The following is a 20,717-nucleotide window of genomic DNA, read 5'->3' as shown; positions in this document are numbered from 1 at the left end:
AAGTGTTGGCAACGATGTAGGCAACTGAAACTCTCGCACACTGCTGGTGAGAGTATAAAATGGTACAACAACTTTAATAAATACACACCTACTATACAATGCACCTGCAAGAGTGTGAAGGTAGCTATAGACAACACTTAAACTGTATTTACAAAAGCAGCCAGTAAGCTGGAGGTCTAGAGCAGTTTTTTGTGCCAGAGAGGAAGGAAGTGCCCAAAGAATGAAGAAAACTATCTCATGGACCCAATCTGGGACAATCTGAGTATAAAATAATGATTAAGTTACAGATTAATGCACTGAATAGGAATCATGAGTCAGACATACATACACGAGAAAGGAGAAAACTCTTTCTCCTAGAAAGTCAACTAATAAATGCAGAAGAAATAATGGAATTAGGAAATCAACATTTAGCAGCCGCAATAGTAGTAACCGGAAGAAGCAAAGAATCACTAATGGACGCTTGAACTAGTGGGGTAAACTTTGATGAAGAACAGGAAATTGACACAAAATACCAAGTACAAAACATTCATTAACTTTACAATGGAGAAACATGGCAGGCACAATTTTAACCTTGTGATAAATTTTAGAAATGTGTGTCTCCTATATATTAGAAAACAACGGAGTCGCTTCTGTGATATTCCTGAAAATATTATATAACCTGAATATAATCAAGAGGAAATATCAGACAAACCAAAACCAAGAAACATTCTACAAAGTAAGCTGCCCACACACTTTTCAAAATTGTCACAGTCAGAAAATCCAAATGAAGCCTGAGCAGTGGTCCCAGATGGAAAGCAACTAAATAAAACAACCGAATGCAACATGTGATCTTGGACTGAATCCTAAATCTGTACGGGACATTTTTGGGACAGTCAGTGAAATGCGAATGGGATCTGGGGGTTAGAAGTTAGTATTGTCTCAATGTTAATTTCCTGACTTAATGGCAGCTCTGTGGTTATGCAGGAGGCTGTCCTTGCTTTTAGGAAACATTAACAGGTAATGGCTTCCTACCTGTAATTTGTTCTCTAATGACTCAGAAGAAAAGATCATGAAAGTGTTGTTCTAGTTATTATAGGTGAGTGGCAGAGAACAATCAGTTATTATGCTCATGGATTCTGTGGGTCAGGAATTCAGACAGCACACGGCATTGGGGGGCTTGTCTATGCCCCGTGATGTCTGTCTGTGACCTCAGCTGGGAGATTGGAAGGCTGGAGCTAAATCATCACTCCCTTGTCTGGTGGTTGACATTGGCTGTCAGCCAAGCTGATGCTGATTGCTGTTGACTGGAAAATCTATATGTGGCCTAGCCGTATGTTCTGGGCTTTCTCACAAAATGGCAGTTGGTTCCTAGGGTGTCTCAAGAGAGAGAAGCAGGCAGAAGGTGTAGCCTTTTTATGACCTAATCTGAGAAGTCACATAAACTCGCTTATGCTGTATGCCATTGTTTACAGTAGTCACACATCCAAGGAGGTCAAGAACAGAGAACACAGACCGCACTTTTTGTTGAGTTCTGGAAGAGCATGTGGAACAATGACATGTTGCTCTAGCCATTTCGGAAAGTATTATCTGCCGTGTCCGCACCTTGAAAGAGGGAAAGAGTGATAAGGCAAATGTGATAGAATGGTAACCATGGGGCAAGCTGGGTAGGAGAACACAGGAGTGCCTTGCGTGACTCTTATGCCTTTTCTGGGGTTATTACTGTTCTAAAGCTAGAAAATAAATAATAACCATGTACTTCATTAAGCTAATAATGTTCAACGATGAGATTAAAACCGCCTTGGCTAAGAAATAAAAGAATCATTAACACTTCTTAAAACAATCAATAATCTATTAATAATTACTAGTTACTGAAATTTCGAAAATGTTTTAAATCCCACTGCCCATGACCTTCACCACATACCATGCATTCTCAACCTCCATAATGCAATATACTCTGTTCGGGAGGACGATCATACGTTTGAAGGTCACGGCAATGTCAAATCACTATAAAAGTTTCTAAATGCTCGCACTCAGTTTCAGGACCTCCCTCTTCGTGACCACAAACGCACAGTGTGTGGACCACACCTTGAGGAGCAATACTCAAAGCTGTATTTCTGGTGTTTTATTGAAGTGTCTCAACCGGTATCTCAAAATTACCATTTTTTAAACACTTTATACTTCCTCATCCAATTTGAAATGTCATATTTTCATAAACCAAGTTCTCATATAATTCGCCCTTTTCCAGGTCCAATATTTTATTCCATTGGCCCTCACTGGTACCACACTGTTTTGATTACTATCATGGTAAAAGATGTTTTACTCAGTACTCTTCATTACAGAATATTTGTAAAGCTCTCCCGTTATTCTCTCAGAACTTTTAGAATACTGTTTCCGGGGCACCTGGGTGGCCCAGTCGGTTGGGCGTCTGACTCTTGGCTTCAGCTCAGGTCACGATCTCACAGTTTGTAGGTTCAAGCCCCGCATGGGGCTCCGCACTGACAGTGCAGGGCCTGCTTTGAATTCTCTCTCCTTCTCTCTCTGACCATCCCCTGCTCGTGCTTGCTGTCTCGCTCTCTCTTTCTTTCCCTCTCTAAATAAATAAACTAAAAAAAAATTTTTTTAGTGATTAAAATATCATTTCAAGTGAGAAGAGAATCACACTTATATATTTATTGGAATGCATCAAATAATTAATTGATTTAGAGAAAAATATCATTAAATGGTCCCTTCCAGGAGCAGAATATGTCTTTTTATTTATATGTCTTTGTATATGTCCTTCAGAAAAGTTTCATAATTTTCTTCTAATAGGGCTATTGATTTCTTTTTCTTTTTTTTAAGCTTATTTATTTATTTTGAGAGACAGAGAATCCCCAGCAGGCTCCGCACTGTCAGCACAGAGCCCAATGCAAGGCTTGAACTCACAAATCTGTGCTAAAATCAAGAGTCAGACGCTTAACCAGCTGAGCCGCCCAGATGCCCCAATAGGGCTGTTCATTTCTTATTAGATTTGTATTATTCCTGGATATTCAAGAAGGTGCTAACAAATTGCTGGCAGCGTGAATGAATGTGTCCTCAAGGTTCCGCTCGAGGGGCGCCTGGGTGGCTCAGTTGGTTAAGCATCTGACTTCTGCTCAGGTCATGATCTCGCGGTTCTTGAGTTCGAGCCCCATGTCGGGTTCTCTGCTGTCAGCACAGAGCCTACTTCGAATCCTCTGTCTTCCTCTCTCTGTCCCTCCCCTGCTCGTTCTCTCTCTCTCTCTCTCTCTCAAAAACAAATAAACATAAAAGGAAAAACAAAAATCCTGCTCGAGCCTGAATTGCTGAACCGTGACAGTGGTAGGATGCAGCCTGTTGGATGCAGGGTCCCCAGCAGGAAGGGGGCATGTGAGAGTTCCAAAGTCTGTCAGGATGTACTCACCCTGGGAAAGAAAGAGAGGTGTGTAAAGTTTGGGTCGGTGATGATCGCTCAGTCATCGGAGGGAAAGATCACATTAAACTGTCTAAAACCTAAAGAAAGAGAATGTAATGAATAAAAATGGAAACTGTTTATACACTAGACCTCTGGAAAAGATGATTCTAAAGTCGATATACGTAAATTAAGAGAGCAAGAGCCAGAACGTTTTTGGAAAAACAAAACAAAGCAAAAAAGTAGTGAATATAGAATTGTCCTACTAAAAACACATGTCATTAAAATACAACAATTAAAATACTTTGATATTGGGATGCAAATAAACACGTTATTAAAACACAACAATCAAAATATTTTGATATTGGGATGCAGATAAACAGAAAAATAGAGCGGGATAAAAAGTCCAGGGGCGCCTGGGTGGCGCAGTCGGTTGAGCGTCCGACTTCGGCCAGGTCACGATCTCGCGGCCCGTGAGTTCGAGCCCCGCGTCGGGCTCTGGGCTGACGGCTCGGAGCCTGGAGCCTGTTTCCGATTCTGTGCCTCCCTCTCTCTCTGCCCCTCCCCCGTTCATGCTCTGTCTCTCTCTGTCCCAAAAATAAATAAACGTTGAAGAAAAAAAAAAATTAAAAAAAAAAAAAAAAAAAGTCCAGACATTAGCCAAAATAGAGGTGGGATCAAAGTAAATCTCATATCGACAAATGGTATTCGGACAACTGAGAAGAGATTTGGAAAGAGAAAAGTTTCAAACAATGTTCTCACTCTACACCAGGTTAAATTCAAAATAGGTCACATATTTACACGTAAGATGATGAAAATATGAAACCACTAAAAGAAAACATGGGTGAATTCCTTTAAAATTTTAGGGCAGGGAAGATTTTTTTCCTGGAAACTTCAAAATCAGAAACCATAAAAGAAAAAAATTGATAAATTGACTACATAAAAAAATTTTAAACTCCTCAACTGCAAATGTAAAAATCAAAGTAAAAAGAAAAATGGGATTGGGGGGCAAATTTTTAAATATTAATTTAATGTAAACAATGTTTATCATGGAAATTATACCTTATAAGTGTACATTATAATGTCAATTATAACATTTCCCAAATATATAAAAAGCATGTAGGGGCGCCTGGGTGGCTCAGTTGGTTAGGCGTCCGACTTCGGCTCAGGTCATGATCTCACGGTCCGTGAGTTCGAGCCCCGCATCGGGCTCTGTGCTGATTGCTCAGAGCCTGGAGCCTGTTTCAGATTCTGTGTCTCCCTCTCTCTCTGACCCTCCCCCGTTCATGCTCTGTCTCTCTCTGTCTCAAAAATAAAAATAAACGTTAAAAAAAATTTTTTTTAAAAGGCATGTAGAAACCAATAAGAAAACACTAATAGCCCGATATAAAAATTGATACAATTACTTTGTAGAAATATGAATGGCCCGTCACCTATAAAATAGGTTTAATCTCACTTAAATAAGGGGGATAGGAATTTAAACAACACCGAATACCATTTTCAGTCTATGACTTTGACAACACGTTCTTTTGGCAAGTATGTAGGGAAACCAGTATTCCCACAAACTGCCAGTAGAAATGCAAACCGGCTCAGCCATCAGGAGTATCTCGATCAGAAATGTATTCACCTTTTGCCCTGGCATTTCCATATCTGGAAATTTGCTCTATAACGATACTCTTTGCTCCGTAACTCTACTCTGATGAAATGACACATGCACAAGATTATTCATTATAAGATCGTAACAGTAAAAAACTGAAAATAACTCACGTATCCATCGGTAGAGCAAGGTAAATGAATTATGGTAATCCATAATGGAATATCATGTGGCATTTTTCACAACAGGGAAGTTTTTTTGTACTGCTTCAGAAAATCTCTGCTCTATTAAGTGAAAAAAAGCAAAGGGCATGTCCTAGTTCACTAGGTCGACCCTATCAAAGCACCACTAACTAGGTGGCCTAAAACAACAGAAATGTATTGTCTTATAGTTTAGTTCTGAAGGCTGGGAGTCCAAAGACAAGGTGTTGGCAGGGTCACCGTGCCCTAAAGCCCCTAAAGAAGGGTCCTTTCTTGCCTCTTTCAGCTTCTATTCTCAGCGGGCAATCCTTGGCCTTCCTTGGCTTTGCAGGTGCATGACCCCAACCCCCACCTCGGTCATCACACACCATTCTCCCTGCATGCCTGTGTCCAAATTTCTCTTTTCATAAGGACGCCAATGATACTGGATCAGGGTTTACCCTAATGACCTCATTTTCACTCGATTACATCTACAAACATCCTATTTCCAAATTCGGCCATATTCACGGGCACTGGAGCTTACGATTTCAACATATATTTTGGGCGGGGATACAATTCAACCCATAATTATTATCCAGTAAGCTGCCTTTTGTGTAAGAAAAGGTGATAAAAGGGGCACCTGGGTGGCTAGGTAGGTTAAGAGACTGGCTCTTGATTTGGTGCTCTACACTGGGTTCTGAGCAGACAGTGTGGAGCCTGCTTGGAATGTTCTTTCTCTGCCCCCCCCCCCACTTGTACTCTCTCTTTCTCTCTCTGTCAAAACAAATAAACTTGAAGAAAAAAAGAAGAGGAGACAAAAATATACTGCTAGCATTGATTAAGAAGTCCTGGCTCAGTCAGTTAAGCATCCACTTTGGCTCAGGTCATGATCCCGCGTTCATGGGTTCAAGCCCCACGTCGGGCTCTATCCTGACAGCTCAGATCCTGGAGGCTACTTCGGATTCTGTGTCTCCCTCTCTCTGCCTGCCCTGGCTCATGCTCTGTCTCTTTCTCTCTCTCAAAAATAAACATTAAAAGAAAAGAAGTTCCAGAAAAATCTGGCACATATAGTATAATAATAATATCAGAAACTAATATAAGTTTTTATCCTGGAAAGTGGGGAGTGAGGCAGAAATAGGCGAGAATGGAGGCAAGATTATATGCTTTCTTACGTTGTTACAATATGTATTTGTTATAATATGAACATTTCACTTTTTCAGAACACAGAAAACTAATTCAACAAAATCACTATGATACACTGAGAGCAAACGGCAACTGTATTTTGGGTCCAGGGTGACAGGATGGCATAGCATGACCTCAGGGGTGTCAGCCCCTATGCCCAAACACACACTTTGGTGGCATGGGGCCAGAGCAGTGCCGACAGAACAAACACCCACAGCTGAATTCCGAACTCTATGCTGAAAACTTCAGAGTTCTGATGGGCCCCAGAAGCTTCAGTACCATTTAGTTAGTAGCAAGAGAGTCTAAGGTAGGTAGCGATTCAACATCAAAAAGAGATAACGAGGAGGTACCTTTATGTGGCTTTTTTTTTACACTGCAGAGACCTCACCAATTGGTCAAGGCTGAGAGGATCTGTTTGTGAACACACATGAGATGCTCCCTAAATATTTCCATATGGGGCGCCTGGGTGGCTCAGTCGGTTGAGTGTCCGACTTCGGCTCAGGTCATGATCTTGTATTTGTGGGGTCAGAGCCTGGAGCCTGCTCCAGATTCCGTGTCTCCCTCTCTCTCTGACCCTCCCCTGCTCATGCTCTGTCTCTCTTTGTCTCTCAAAAAACAAAATAAAACGTTAAAAAAATTTTTTTTTAATTTCCAAAAATAGGGGCACCTGAGTGAGTCGGTTGAGCACCCAACTCTTGATCTTGGCTCAGGTCATGATCCCAGGGTTGTAGGATCAAGCCCCACGTTGGGCTCCATGCTGAGCATGGAGTCTGCTTGGGATTCTCTCTCTCTCTCTCTCTCTCTCTGCCCCTCCCCTGCTTGTGCATGCTCATGTACTGTCTCTCTTTCAAAAAATACGTAAAAAAATAAATAAAAATAGAGGTGCCTAAGTGGCTCAGTCGGTAAAGTGTCAGACTTCAGCTCAGGTCATGATCTCACAGTTCATGAGTTCAATCCCTGCATCAGGCTCTGTGCTAACAGCTCAGAGCCTCAAGCCTACTTCGGATTCTGTGTCTCCCTCTCTCTCTGGCCCTCCCCGTCTTGTGCTCTCTCTTTCTCAAAAATAAATATTTAATAAATAAACAAAAATAAATAAATAAAACAATTTTTAAAAACTTCAAGAAATAATTTAAAAGGATTTTGAAGGAGGCACAGGGCCTATGACAGGGAAGTGTTTATTACTACTGTTTATGTGATCCCTGGGGTTCAGTCCTGCCACGTTCAAGCTGTGTCACCTTGGGCAAGTTGCTTAACCACTTTATGCGTCAGTTTCGTCGCCTACAAAACAAAGATCCCTTCCAATTTCCATTTTTGTACTCCTCCTAGAGGTGAGGACGCCTGCCCACTTCGTGTCAGGTTTGGCCATGCCAGCTGTCCGAGGGAATGAGAGAGGAAGTAATGGGCAACGTGTCTGGGCAGAAGTTTTCAGAACTGTCACACGGGTCAGCCATCTCTTCTCCCTCCGCGATGAGACCAAAACAGGGGCTTTCCCCTTGACCTTGACACCGAGCTGCCGAGCAACAGCTGGCCTAAGGCCAACATCGAATAGGAGTGAGAAATGAATCTTTGCTGTTGAAAGCACTGACATTTGGGTTTGCTTGTTACCACAGCCCTACCTAGTCAACACTGACGGAGAGATAGCACTTTCTCCCTCCTAGGGTTGTTGTGAGAATTAACTGACTTAGTTCATTAGAGCATTTACAACAGCATCTGATACGTAGTTATCACTAGCTAATGCTCGTGACTGTTCTTTTGATTAACATCATCATCAGGCTTGTGTGGTGATACAGGACTGGATGAATGGGGAAAAATGAGTAAATCTTAATAAAATGCTAAGTTGTGCATTTATTGTATGCATACTTTACCTACACTATCTCATCTACAATTTTATATCAGTCGTGTGAGGTTGGTTTTATGAGTTCTGTTTCTTGTGTTTTTTTAAACGTTTGTATCATTTTGAGAGAGAGACAGAAAGCATGAGTTGGGGGAGAGGCAGAGAGAGAGGGAGAGCAAGGATCCCAAGCAGGCTCCACGCTGTCAGTGCAAAGCCTGACATGGGTCTCCAGTCCACCAACTGTGAGATCATGACCTGAGCTGAAATCAAGAGTTGGCTGCTTCGCCGACTGAGCCACCCAGGCACCCCATGAGCTGTTTAACAATGAAAAAAACTGGGAAGTTGGAGAAGTTAAATGCAAGGCTACACAGAATAACAAGTAACAGAGCTGGTATTCAAACTCGTTATGGTTGTCTCCTTCCACTTTACTCCACAGCTCCCCTCTGACCTGGGACAATGTTGAGGAACTCAAAACGTTTTCAACACTGTGCCACCCTCAAAATGGCAGTTGCCCCGATCCAGTAGGCCCCAGTAATCCCCATGAAGCAAGAATGGTATTCTCCCCTCAAATCACGGCATGAGGTTGCCTTCTTTTGTCTCCTTCTTTTTCAGCTCACTCACTCCCACCTCGTCCCTCCTTATCATCTCAGCAAGTCCAGAGCTGAATTTTCAGAAATCGAATTGGTAGAAAATGGAACAAGTAGTATAAGCAGCAGAGCCCATGGCTGTGACCTCCCTGCTCCCCCCACCTCTGCCATCCCATCCGACCAGACTGATCTCAACAGCTGTGCCCCCGGCTCCTGCCTCTTGTCTCCACTAGTGTCCACAGACCTGCTCTTGCAGGAGCCTCTGTCCCTGAGGAAATGGGGACCGTGACAACATACCACACCATGCAAGTGCCGTTCCCTTCTCAGATACAGATGGGCCCTGTGACTCCTAATTTCTCGTCAACTCAAATCCTCATGGTCTTTTCTCCACTCACTGGTCAGAGTGACCGTTCCAGAGCGATACCAAATCGTATTGCTTCCTGACTTCAAAGTTCCAGTGGCTCCTATCACACACGGAATAAATCCAACATGCTTATCATGTCACACACATGTTAACTGGTCACTGGATGCCACTCAACCTGATTTTCCCCTCCCTCTCTCTTTTGTTCTCAACATATTAGACGCACTGTTCCCTTCTCTGTGCATGAATAAACAGGATCACATGAACAAGTAGTGACCAGGGAGAATAGGTTGCTTAGGAAACAGAAGAGAAATACATAAGATCTAATTAGTATCCTAATGGAAATCCAAAAAGCTATTGCATCCATAAAACAAGAACAGGTCCCTATGAAACAAAAATAGAGAGGGCACACAAGAAAAGAACCAAGAAAGATTTCTCACAAATTAAAGACATAAATATCAAAATAAAACATTCAATAGATAAGCCAACTCATAAAATAGAGATAAAATCCAAATTAGAGTCCTAAGAGCTAATATTAGAAAAATCTTACAGCAATTAAAGCAAAAGTAATAAGCAAGATATGAGACATCTAAGATGACTCCAGATGGTCCAGCTCCCATATGGGAGATGTTCCAGAACAGAGAACACAGAAAATGAATGGAGGAAATAATCAAAGAAGTAATAGAAGAAAAATGCCCTGATCTGGGGAAAACTGAAGAGACGTGGGTCTTCCAGTTTAAAAGGAGCATGACAAATTAAGGAAGATGAATGAGAGTAAAAGATGTAAACCTAGACACCTCCCAGTAAAATTAAAGCACTTCAAAGAAAGGAAAGAGAATACCCAAAATTTCCCAAAAAAGAAAAAAAAAAAGTTCCTATGAAGAAATAACAACCTACTGGTATCAGATCAGCAACGATGAATGCCACAAGAAAGTGAAAGGTTAACTTCAAGATTTTGAGAGAAAGTTTGGCAATGAGTGTTCAATACCTGGCCCAAATTTCAACTGAATATAAGAAATGATTACCAATGCTTCCAAACAACTAAGGACCAGGGAAGCTAACCTTCATTGCACCATCTCTGGAAAAAAATTACTTGAGGAGTTATTTTAGCAAAATCAAAAGGAATCCCAAGCAAGAACATATATAATCTAAAAAATAGTATAATGCAGAAGTGCCTGGATGGCTCAGCCGACAAAGCGTCCGAATTTGGCTCAGGTTATGATCTCACGGTTCATGAGTTCAAGCCCTACATACAGCTCTCTGCTGTCAGCACAGAGCCTGCTTCAGATCTTCTGTCTCCCTCTTTCCCTGCCCCTCCCCAACTTGTGCTCTCTCTCAAAAATAAAATACACATTAAAAGCTTTTTTTAAATATTTAAAAAATAGTATAATGCATTCAAGAGAATGCATTCAAGAGAATGCATTCAAGAGAATGCAAAGAAGAGATTCTTGGGATGACTGTAGGCAGCTTGCCTTGAAAAACAGTGGCTCTAATTTAATCAGGAAGTCAGAAGTCTCTTAAAAAAAACATGATGTTCATTCAATATATATTTTGAATATGCAATTAGGATTTCACTCTTCTGTAGTCATGAAAGTAATAAAAACAATACAGCCCCAAGTAAAACAAAAGCTGTCAAAGAAAGTCACAGAATATATAAGGCAAATTAAAATGTGAACCATTTTCAAGTAGTTGCTGGGCGGGGGGGTGGATTCCATTGACCTTGATGCTTGGAATTTTTTCCTTCAAGAGGTACAGATTCAAGGATGTAGGATTGCATTTCCTTTTCTGTAGGTCTGATCACCCTAATTTTTTTCTTTAGTGATTAATACCTTCAGAATCATTATATTGGAATCATTATGTTTAATTTGAAAATTAGTCTACAGACATGTAGACAAAGAACATAGAAGACTTAATGACAATTAGAGAAAAATAATCCTTGACAATAAAGAACTAAGGATGTCACTTAAGCCAAGCATAGAGGAGTAAAAGGAAACATGGCGGGAAATTGTAAATACAGCAACTTTTGTGTTTTACTTATGGGCAACCGGTAAACAATGTCAAAAGTCAGTGTCAAAATTAGTTAACATACAACTACCTAAATTAGAGAAGTAAGGGAATGTTGGGGGGTGAAGAGGGAGGCGAGTGTGTTAAATTCAGGGAGTCAACAGAGATTTTAAAGTTTACAAATCAATAAATAGAAATATATAAGCATGCTATTTAGAGTTTGGTAGTAAACAAGCAGAAAGAATTAATAACAGAAAACATTAAAAATTATTTGGGGGGGGTGTAATTTTACTTTTTATTTTATGCCCTCAATACTACTAATTATGTTTTTACTCTGCGTGGTAGACAGAACAATGATCCCCAAAGGTGTCTATTTCTTTTCTTTTTTTGTTTTTAGGAAATTTATTTATTTAGTAAATAAATTTAGTAACTAAAAATTTATCTAGTAAATTTATTTTGAGAGAGAGAGTGCAAGCGAGGAAGGGGCAGAGAGAGGGAGAGACAGAATCCGAAGCAGGGATTTCCTCTGTCTTTCTTCTACCAACAGGCTTAATTCCGTTTGTCTCTATTTCTTTAAAAATTTTTAAAGCACAATCGCTTCTCGGCCTTTTGGCGAAGATCAAGTGTAAAAAATTTTAAAGCATTTTTTAAAAAAATGTTTATTTTTTATTATTTGTTTTGAGAGAGCAAATGAAAGCAGAGAGAGAGGGGCAGAGAGAGAATCCCAAGCAGGCTCTGTGTTGTTTGCGCAGAGCCAGATGTGGGGTTCCATCCCACAAATCGTGAGATCGTGACCTGAGCTGAGATCAAGAGGTAGAAGCTTAACCAACTGAGCCACCCAGGTGTCCCAAGATGTCTCTTTCTTAATCCTTGGAACCTGTGACTGTTACCTTACATGGCAAAAGAGACTTTGCCAATGTGATTAAGCTACAGATCTTGAGGTGGGAAAATCATCCTTGATAATCGTAATGAACTCAATATAACCACATGGGGCCTTAAGGAGGCAGAGGGCAAGAGTCAGAGAGGAGGTGTGACAGCAGCAGCAGAGAGTGGAGTGAAGGGGAAGGAAGGGGCCAAGAGCCAAGGAAGCTTCTAGAAGCTGGAAAACACAGCGAAAAGAATTCTCCCTTACGGTCTCCCAGAGGAACACAGATTTGCTGACACCTTGATTTTAGCCCCTAAGGTTCATCTTGAACTTCCGACCTGTAGCCCTGGAAGATAATAAATTTGTGTTCTTTCAGGCCACTAAGTTTGCGGTCATTTATTCCAGCGGCAACAGGAAACTAATATACTCTGAATGTGTTATTTATACTACTTTTTTAAAGGTCTAAAAGAGGAGCATCTGGGTAGCTCAGTTGAACGTCTGACTCGTGATCTCTGCTCAGGTCATGATCTCACAATTTGTCAAATGGAGCCCCACCTCGGGAGCTGCGCGGCCAGCACCGAGTCTGCTTGGGATTCTCTCTCTCCCTCTCTCCGCCTCTCATTTTCTCTCTCTCAAAATAAATAATTCAAAAAAAAAAATAAACATTTAAGAAACGCTTTAAAAATTTTAAAGAAATAGAAACAAACAGACGCAAGCCTGTTGGTGGAGGCAAGGTGGGAAATGGAATGAAATCCCACCGTCTTTTCTTGGGGAAGGCAGGAAAGGCCATGTTTTTATTTTGCATGTGTTAGTTAAAAAAATTCCAGGAAGATCCGCTGTCATAGAAACCCAAATGCTGGATTATTAGACATGGTTCTGTTTTGAAAGACTTCCAACCTGGTAGACCAAGGGTCCACTGCCCAAGGACCAAGCTAATGCCTGTGCATATGGATATCTCTGAGGAATCGAGGCCCTATGAGAGGGTGATGGCCTCACTCATGCCCATTTATTTAGAAATCAAGGTGGCCATCAGTCAGAAGGATTGGCAAGAGATCCCAGGACAGTGCTTAGGAGAGATGGGCTCGGTTACATTGAGTAGCTCGGTTACAGCCAGGCAGGTAGGAGACCTCCTTTCTCTTAACCCATCTCCCCTCTACTATTCCTCCGGGTGATTTCTTACCCCCATGCCAGCACTTGACACTTGAGAAGAACCTAGCAGGATGACTCCTAAGCACATCACTAATGTATTTTGATACAGAGATTTGGAAAGTACTCTTGGTCGTACTGTGATCATCGAAAAAGGCACTCTTCACCCCTGCCCCCCACCACCCCTTTAATCACAACCGTGTGCAGGGTTTAAAACTACCAGAGATGTCCTTGGTAGTTCAGCAAATCTTGTTGGTGTAACTCAAGTGAAATGTGATCTTTCTCCCACTGAAAAAGAGGAAAGGAAAGTGGTGACAGGGCAGGTGACAAGCCCAATTGGGAGTATGGAAGTGTAGCTGGGGGGTGGTGGGAGGACTAAAAGATTACATTACAGCTCCTTTTAAAAACTTCTTTATCGTAACACTCAACACGGCTTGAAAGGATCTGCATTTCTCTGAGGCCCTCAAGTGTTGATGTTTCTCCTGCACCTGCCAAGTCACTCCTAAAACTGACATTCTTTCTTGCAGCCAATGGAATCATTCTATTAAAAATTAGAATGACAGTCCGTTGAGCGTTGGACTTTGGCTCAGGTCATGATCTCACGGTCCGTGAGTGGGAGCCCCGCGTCGGGCTCTGTGCTGACGGCTCGGAGCCTGGAGCCTGCTTCGGATTCTGTGTCTCCCTCTCTCTCTGCCCCTCCCCTGCTCACACTCTGTCTGTCTGTCTCTCTCAAAACTAAAATAAAAACGTTAAAAAAATTTTTTTTAAATAAAATAAAAAACTGGAATGAGTTAACAAGAAACAATTGGAATGAGTAGACTTTGCACTGCATTGTTTCATGGAAGAAGAAGAAGAAGAAGAAGAAGAAGAAGAAAGAAGAAGAAGAAGAAGAAGAAGAAGAAGAAGAAGAAGAAGAAGAAAGAAGAAGAAGAAAGAAGAAGAAAGAAGAAGAAAGAAGAAGAAAGAAGAAGAAAGAAGAAGAAAGAAGAAGAAAGAAGAAGAAAGAAGAAGAAAGAAGAAGAAGAAGAAGAAGAAGAAGAAGAAGAAGAAGAAGAAACAACCACTCAATTGGTGAATGCGTCCCAGGACAAAGACAATGTTTAATCAAAGCACAGGGAAAATAAAATAAAGTACTCAATCTAGAGACAAGAATGTCTCATTTAAGGGACAGTTATTGTATGGTTGATCCAACGTATAAACGGAAGGCTGAAGGGACGCCGAGCAATCAGTTTAAATCCATCATTGAGGCCGTCCCCCCAGTGAAGAAATGGCTTCCAAGCGAAGCCCAGGGATTGGCCCGAGATCTATTAGGTGGTAAGTGGCCAAGCCAGGAATTGAATGCAGATGTCCTGACTCCAAGCCCAGTGCTGCCTGCTTATCAAGCTGCCTAGCTGTCACGGAGACTTTGTGATGCCAGCTGTCTGTAAGTGTGTATCACTTCTGTTCACGTTTTCTTAGCCAAAGCAAGCTGCATATCGATGAGGCAGGACATATAAACCTGGGAGGGTAGTGAGTAAATGGGAGCAATAATACAACCTGTACCAATTCCCTCTGTCCCTTTGGCCCAGCGGTGGTAGCAGCTGTTGATAATCTCTAAATCACCTCCCTGTCCTCCGCTTGGCTCCTCTACCCTCTAGGTCTCCGACCCCCTGCACTGCGCTGGCGCCTCTCTGGTGAAATGTTCTAGTCGTTTCTGTCTCCTAGTTAGGCCGACCGTGTCTGCCACATCCACACGAGGTCCCTTTCCACGTTTCTGGATGTGCCAGGCCCAGATAACAATATGTGGTGTGAATTTTGTTAAAGTAGCATATCTAAAAATACCACGTGAGTAATAATCATGACTGTGATCAAACTTGTGTCAGTGGGGGTTTGGTTCCACTCTGAGGGACGGAAAATCCAACGCAACGGTGGCGTGAACAAGAAAGAACTTTCTCGTGCACATAAACCAAGCCTAGAAATAAGTGACCAAGGGCCTGATTTGATAATTCTGTCTCCATCAGGCACGCAGGATGGTCACTTGGCTTCCACTTCACGCTCCAAGATGGACTACAGCAATAACGAAATGTTCTAGAACTCAGTAGTTCAGATGGCAGCCTCCTGCCACCCACACTTCCAATTATTTTGAAAGGCACTAATTGCCTGTATTAATTTTTTGTTTTGGCTTAAAAAATGTGTAAACAGACATAATCTATTGTATTTATTTTTAAATGTTTTTTAAAATTTATTTTTGATAAAGAGACTGCGTTGAGCAGGGGAAGGACAGAGATGGAGAGAGGGACAAAGGATCCGAAGCTTGCTAACAGCAGCAAGCCCGATGTGGGGCTCGAACTCACCAACTGTGAGATCATGATCTGAGCCAAAGTCGGACGCTCAACCGAATGAGCCACCCTGGCGCTCACAGACACAATTTCAATTGGCCAAAACTCTGTACCTAACCACAGCTAGCTATAGAAGGGACCAAGAAATGCTAATCTTTATTCTAAGCAACTATGTGTTTGGCTACAAAACAGGAGTTCTGTTATTAAAGAAGGAGTAGAGGGAATGGACATCCAGAAAAAAACAGCAATTTCTGGCACTCCCCACAAACATTTGTACAGGTTGATAAACCTCAAGTAACTATTTCTGCATTCAAAGCAGCTACAAGCCCCAGGGAAGACAGCCATTTTTCGACTTGGATTTGAGAGGAGAGAACTTATTTTTCAGAACCCGGAAGGAGATGTGATCAACAAACTGTGCTCTCCTCTGAATTATAAAAAGAAATAAAGCAGCTAAATGACAAGTTGAAACAGAAGTTTGCTACAAATGCTATTATACTGATATTCACTAAAACTAATGTAGTCAATGTTTATATAACACTTTTATTTTTAGAATTTACAATTACTCTCATTAAATCCTCACCCAAAATTAGGAGTCTGTATTACCACCCTCATTTGAGAAATAGAAGGCTGACATTTAAAGAATTTAAATGATGGGGCGCCTGGGTGGCTCAGTCGGTTAAGCGGCCGACTTCGGCTCAGGTCATGATCTCGCGGTCCGTGAGTTCGAGCCCCGCATCAGGCTCTGTGCTGACAGCTCAGAGCCTGGAGCCTGTTTCAGATTCTGTGTCCCCCTCTCTCTGACCCTCCCCCGTTCATGCTTTGTCTCTCTCTGTCTCAAAAATAAATAAACGTTAAAAAAAAAAATTAAAAAAAAATAAAGAATTTAAATGATTCTCCCAAGTTTAAAAACAATTGGACTAACATTAGTGTCCTCAGAGCTCAGAATCTATGCTATTCCTCACCCTGTAAGCAGGAGTTTGTGGAGTCTGACAAAGCCCTCCTGTCTCCATGTTAGCAGCAGATGATGATGATTCCCACAAAATCCCTGGGTGACACTGGAGATCTGAGCTACGTGGCGTGGTTGAGTCACTGAAAAAAAGACCTAGCCCTTTGTTGCAAATTTGTCTTTCTGTAAACCCAGGGGGTCTTGCCAAAAGCTACACTTTTTTCTAAGTGAAATGTGCAGGCAGTGATGCCTGGCAATCACAAATTCTCCCACGTGCTCTGCTTCCTGAGACTGTTAGCCTGCTACTGACCAGCTTTCTGCCTCAGTTTTTATACGCACTCCCTACACTGTTAGACCTTCAGGTGGCGGTAAGTTCTGTGTTTTAAAAAAAATAAGAAGTACCACGCCCATGTTCATTGCATTCACAACAGCCAAGAGCTGTAATTGATGGATGAATGGATAAAGAAAATGTAGTATATATGTGCAATAACATATTACACAGCCTTAAAAAAAGAAAAAAAATTCCATCACACGCTATGACACGGATGAACCTTGAGGATGTTATACTAAGCGAAATAAAACAGTCGCCAAAGGACACAGACTGCGTGATTCAACTCGTATGAAGTATCCAAAGTAATCAATGTCATAGAAACAGAAAATAGAAAGGCTGTGCCCAAGGGATGGAGAGAGGAGGGAAGAGGGATTAGTTTTAATGGGTATAGAGTTCCAGTTTTGCAAGATGAGAAAGTTCTAGAGATCTAGAGATATGTTGCACAACAAGGGAAATCTACGTCACGCGACTGAGCTGTACACGGAAAAATGATTCAGATGAGAAATTTAATGTTAGGTGTTGTTTGAACCACAATTTTCAAAAAGAGAAAAAATTTGCAAGTAATACTGTACGAAGTAGGTTTCTCCAGGCGAGAAGTGGGATGCTGACCCAGGAATCACTGCACAGTTCAGAGGTGCCAGTCAAGGCCGTAACTAGGCAACTAAGCCATAGCTTTGGGGGTGCACCATGCTGAATCAGACTGGAACTCAGCCACTGAGGTTTTTAAGTCTTTGCAGCTGGATTGCATTAAATGCTGCCAGTGCAAATCTACAGAGAAGACAAGGAGAGGAGGTGCATGAAGGCAGAGTGCTTTTCACGCCAAAGGTACCACATAAATATTTGTACAGTTGAATTGATTGGACTCTAATGGTATCTGCTGTTGACTCTTGATTTCGAAGATGGTCTCCTAAGAACACACAGTGATGAGTTTCCCATCACGGGCCTCCAACTGATCTTGACTCCACGACACTCGGGCTGTTTGTGTGGCTCATTGGTGCGAGCTGGGACTGGCTCTCCAACCTCTGCTTTTCCCTGGAACTGGATCCTGGGTCCACCCTCCTGATTTTGTCTCTTCCTCCAGATTAGATTTGCTGGCTCCCTCTACTTTTCCCCTCTGCCCTAGTGAACTCCATCTATTCTCTACTTTTCCTCTTGCTCCAGCCCCGGTTTTATGTTTTCAAAGCTTGGACCCAAAATGCGTTACACTTAGCACAAACCCTGGGATTCATTAGAACACAGTGTGAGGAGCGTTTAGCATCTGCATACAACAGCCAATGAAGGTCTGATGAGGAGCCTTCTATGCAAAATAAGGACCCATAAGCCATTCTTAGAACTGTAGAACTACAATGGCTGTGGAATCCTTAGTCTCAGAGGGGGTGACTTTCAGGGAAAATCTGACCTAGCTTCCTATTTTCAAATTGTGGTAATCTGAAAATATGCAAATACAAGTTATCACTGTCAGGCATGCAAATTAGCACAAAGACACATAAAGGCCTGAAACTTGATTCACATTTTTTTTATTAAAATAGGAAAGACCAGGGTGCGTGGGTAGCTCAGTCGGCTGGATGACCGACTCTTGATTTCGGCTCAGGTCGCGATCTCACAGTTGTGAGATCAAGCCCCGTGTGGGGCTCTGCACTGGCTATGGAGCCTGCTCAAGATTCTCTCTTTCTCTCTTCTCTCTCTCCCCCCCCCTCCCTGCCCCTCCTCCACTTGTATCCCCCCCAAAAATAAAAATAATAAACATAAAAATACTTTATGAATAAAATAGGAAAGGCCACGCAAACCCTCTGCAGACCCTCTTCTTTGCCCTGATAATGTTTTATAATAATGTTTTGTAATAAATATATTATTTATCATGATAGCATATTCATTCCTCTGCATGAGTTTTTCCGACGATGATAAACTGAGGCTGAAGTGATAGAAACATATTCTGTAAGACCCCCCGACAAGGGAGATCTCAAGACACAGCAACGTAGCCTCCAAAGGCAGAAGAGCAGCCTTGAGGTTGGTTTCTGATCAGAGAGCCCAAGTTCTACCCTCGGCTCTGCCACTTGCCACCTATATGACCTTGGGTAAGCTCTTTAGTGACTCTCGAACCCTGTTTCTGTTCATCTACGTAATGGGGATAAAAATACCACCTGCCTGATAAGAGCTGTCGTGACAAATCGATGTAAAGAAGATCAATGTAAAGCTCTTAGCACGGTAATTCTTAACACAGAGTAAGATTTTGGTAAGTGGAAATAGTGAAAGCAATATAGAACACCTGTTCCTCCCATGAGAGGGCAGGTTTTAAAAGAATTCTGAGAATTGATTATTGCACAGCTGCAATTTATACTCACGACAGTAGGTGGCACTGGTACCATATCTATGTAGCACTAGGTTGCGCCTGATTTGAATTTTTTTTTTTTTTTACTGCATTCCCGCTCAGCTTTCTTTTCCAGGAATAGCAAGCCGTATTTTCCCCTTAATCTTTTTTTTAAGTTTTTCTTTTTTAATGTTTATTTATTTCCTTTTTGACAGAGAGGGAGAGAGAGCAAGCCAGGGAAGGGCAGGGAGAAAGAGGGAGAGAGATAGATATGCCAAGCAGGCTCCATCCACACTGTCCATGCAGATCCCGATGCGGGGCTCAAACTCACAAACTGTGAAATCATGACCTGGGCTGAAACCAAGAGTCAGATGCTCAACTGACTGAGCCACCCAGGCACCCTTCCCCCTTGATCTTTTAATTTGTGCTATGCCTTCCTAGTTTCATCGGCTATTTTCAGTAGCATAGCATAGAAAATTACACTGAAACCTTGGGTTGCAAGTAACTTGGTCTGCAAGGGCTCTGCAAGATGAGGAAACATTTCTGATAAATTTTAACTTGATGAACGAGTGATGTTTTGCGATACGAGTTCTGCCAAGACGAGCAAACATTTCTGATAAATTTTAACTTGATGAACGAGTGATGTCTTGCAATACGAGTTCTGCAAGACGAGCAAACATTTCTGATAACTTTTAACTTGATAAACAAACGATGTCTTGCAATACGAGTAGCACGTGATGGCGAACGTCACGTGACCCCAACTGAGCCAATGGTTCTTGAAATTTGCTTTGACATACAAGTGCTTTCGATTAGTGTTTCTGGAACAAATTATGCTCACGAACCAAGGTTTTTACTGTATTTCTATTTTAAAATGCAGACACAAATTGTCATGGGCTGATTTCATGAAATTTTATTTTGAAGTTTTGCCCTCTTTCTAATGCATTCCCTAAACTTGACTGTATTATTCTACGTTGGGCATTGAAACAAGAATATTTTACATCTGTGGACATCTTTAAACCCAAGAGAGTTTCAAGCCCCTTTTTTCTAGGATATCATAGGATGTTTTTATCAGAAGGAATGTTTGAAGAAGAGACTTTGAGAATGGCAAAAAGAAAACTACCAATGCTTCTGAAATCATTCCTAAATTGCTTGACGGATATCCTCATGGTTAATTCAGCCCTGATGATAACTATATTTTCCAATTCGATTCGTGTTATTCGTGAATATTGTTTCCTATGCTGTTGCCATCGCAACTAAGTGCAGGTGATTCTCTCGCCCAGCTGAGAAGGTTCAGGGCTCTCTTGCATCACAGGGTTTAGAGATTCCCTAAGAGTTAACTCAGTCCCTAAGGGTAAGGAGGCTCACTCAGAGCCAACTTTAGGCAGACACGGGCTCAGTGCAAAACGTCTTTGTGCAACCACACCCCAAAGTCTTGTTTGCAACTAGAGTTCTGTGGTCTGAGCACAAAGGGTGGTTTGTGAGATCAACAACAGGGGCAGGGCTGGAAGTTCACACTGGCTGGGGAGGTGAACTCGGAGGGTCCCGCTAATGCCTCTTCGGGAAGCAGCCGCAAGAGCCTTGCAGGAGAATTCAGGATGACATCTTACAGCCCACAGAGAGGCCCATTCTACCTAAGAGGGCACACTACTGACAAAACAATAGCAATCGGGCTGACCT

General features: G+C 41.9%; 1 non-coding gene across 1 annotated transcript; it reads left to right on the top strand.

The window, feature by feature from the left end:
• Nucleotides 1-11,719: 11,719 nt before the first annotated feature.
• Nucleotides 11,720-11,903, top strand: LOC123385249. The gene has a single exon (XR_006597451.1). It is a non-coding gene; the product is annotated as a U2 spliceosomal RNA (small nuclear RNA).
• Nucleotides 11,904-20,717: the final 8,814 nt, after the last annotated feature.

The sequence above is a fragment of the Felis catus genome, chromosome B1 (assembly GCF_018350175.1).
Source record: "Felis catus isolate Fca126 chromosome B1, F.catus_Fca126_mat1.0, whole genome shotgun sequence".
Classification (NCBI taxonomy): Eukaryota; Metazoa; Chordata; class Mammalia; order Carnivora; family Felidae; genus Felis; species Felis catus.
This window is presented reverse-complemented; position numbering and strand designations above follow the sequence as displayed.